This window comes from Momordica charantia, assembly GCF_013281855.1.
Source record: "Momordica charantia cultivar OHB3-1 chromosome 9 unlocalized genomic scaffold, Mcharantia_2.0 BLBB01000009.1, whole genome shotgun sequence".
NCBI lineage: Eukaryota > Viridiplantae > Streptophyta > Magnoliopsida > Cucurbitales > Cucurbitaceae > Momordica > Momordica charantia.
The window spans coordinates 16,258,962-16,261,502 of NW_028275167.1; positions in this window are offsets into that span (position 1 = coordinate 16,258,962).

The window sequence follows — 2,541 nt, forward strand, 5'->3', positions numbered from 1 at the left end:
AAGTCCCTGAGGATTCAACCTTGGATTACTACCAAGTATTACTTGTGACCGTGTCCGCTTGCACGAGTTTCTAATATTTTTAAAGGTAGAGAAAATTCCAACAAGTTTTTGGCGCCGTTGTCGGGGACTTACAAATTTCAGATATATCTTGTGTCTATTGTGGTGATAACCACTTGTATGAGAACTATTCAACTAATCCAGCGTCTATTTTCTATGCAGGTCAAGGTGTCCGGTGGAATTTCAATCCATATTCAAACAATTACAACCCTGGAGGGAGGCATCATCCAAACTTTTCCTGGAGTAACCAAGGGGTAGCTAGTAGCAGTGCGCAAGCACCCGCTCAGCAATACAAGCAAAATTATACTCCTCCTGGTTTTCCAACTCAATCGGCGTCGCAGCCTCAACAATACAATCAGTAAAGAGCTCAAAATAACACTCAGCAAGGTGGTAGCAACGCAAGTTTGGAGGCCATGATGAAAGAGTTCATGACAAAAACAGATGCTGCGATAAGAAACTTGGAGGTGCAAATGGGGCAGATAGCAAATGACCAAAAATCTAGACCCCTAGGTTCATTGCGTGGACACACAAAGAACCCGAAGTGAGACCGTGAGAGAAAAGAGCACTGTAAGGCGGTTATCACAAGAAGCGAACTAAGTTATCAAGGACCCTCACTTCCAGCTGAAGGAACTGATACAGTTACACCTATTCCTGCATCCACCTCCTATCCACAACAAGAAGAGAAAGCAGAACCCGTAAGTTCAGAAGAAAAAAATAAGAAGGCGGATAAAGGTAAGCAAGTAGTGCCCAGCACTACCCCACAGGTAGGTAATATTAAGATCCCTCCACCTTTCCCCCAAAGGCTAGTAAAAAAGAATCAGGATAATCATTTTAAGAAGTTTTTTGAGATTCTAAAACAGTTGCGTATAAATATACTTCTCATAGATGCTTTAGAACAAATGCCTAACTACATCAAGTTCTTGGAAGACACATATCTAGGCGTAAGAAGTTAGGAGAACATGAGACAGTAGCCCTAACAAAGTGTAGTAGTGATGCTCTAGGAAATCCATTGTCTGTTAAATATAAAGACCCAGGTAGTTTTACTATCCCTTGCTCAATAGGTGGTAAGAACTTAGGCAGAGCATTATGTGACTTAGGAGCAAGCATAATCTTATGCCTCTTTCTGTCTTTAAAGAGTTAAATATACGAGAAGCTCGTCCCACTACTATCACTTTACAACTAGCTGATAGGTCCATAAAGAAACAAAAAGGAAAAATAGAAGATGTGTTTGTTAAAGTCGATAAGTTTATTTTTCCCGCCGATTTCATAATTTTGGATTGTGAAGTAGATATTGAGGTGCCGATCATTCTAGGGAGGCCGTTTTTAGCAACTGGAGATACGGTATTCAATGTTCGAAAAGGAGCGATCACGATGAAGGTCAATGATGAGCAAGCAACCTTTAATGTCCTTAATGCGATGTGTCTCCCAGATAAAGTCCAAGACTGCTCTGCGATAGGGGCAATCATGGAGGAACTCCAGAAAATGATTGTGGAAGACTTAGAAGCTGATTTGGAGGCCGCAGAAAAAGAAGCCAAAATTGCGCCCGGCGCAATTTTACCCCAATTTGAGCATTTTGAGTTCTTGCAGCCAACTATAGCGGATTTGAAGACCTTGCAAACTTTCATCATTGAACCTCCATAATTGGAGAAGAAACCCCTACCTTCTCTTTTAAAATATGCTTATTTGGGTTTAAATGATACTTTGTCGGTTATCATTTCTTCTTACTTAACTAATGAACATGAATCTTTGCTTTTGCAAGTTTTATCGAAGTATAAGAGGGCTATTGGATGGACTATAGGGGACATTAGAGGAATTAGCCCTACTTTTTGCATTCACAAAATCATCCTAGAAGAAGGAGCCACCAATTCTATTGAGTGTCAAAGGAGGCTTAACCCCAAAATGAAAAATGTGGTCGAGAAGGAGAACATAAAATGGTTAGACGCCGGGGTGATCTACCCTATTTCTGATAGCAACTGAGTTAGTCCGGTTCAATGCGTTCCCAAGAAGGGTGGTATGACGACGATTACAAATGATGACAACAAGTTGATCCCAACAAGGACGGTAACTAGTTAGAAAGTGTGTATGGACTACCGTCGCCTAAATAAGATATCTCGAAAAGACCATTTTCCATTACCCTTTATTAACCAAATGCTTGATCGTCTTACAGGGAAGGAGTGTTATTGCTTCCTAGATGGGTATTCAGGTTACAACCAGATTTCAATAGCACCGGAGGACCAAGAAAAGACCATTTTCACATGTCCCTATGGGACATTTGCATTCCGGAGGATGTCGTTCAGTCTGTGTAACGCTCCCGCTACCTTCCAAAGATGCATGACTGCTATTTTTTCTGATATGCTAGAAAGAACGGTAGACATTTTCATGGATAACTTTTCTGTGTGGTGAATCTTTTGAAATTTGTTTCTAAAATCTAGAGGAAGTTTTAAAAAGATGTGAAGAGACTAACCTTATGCTTAACTGGGAGAA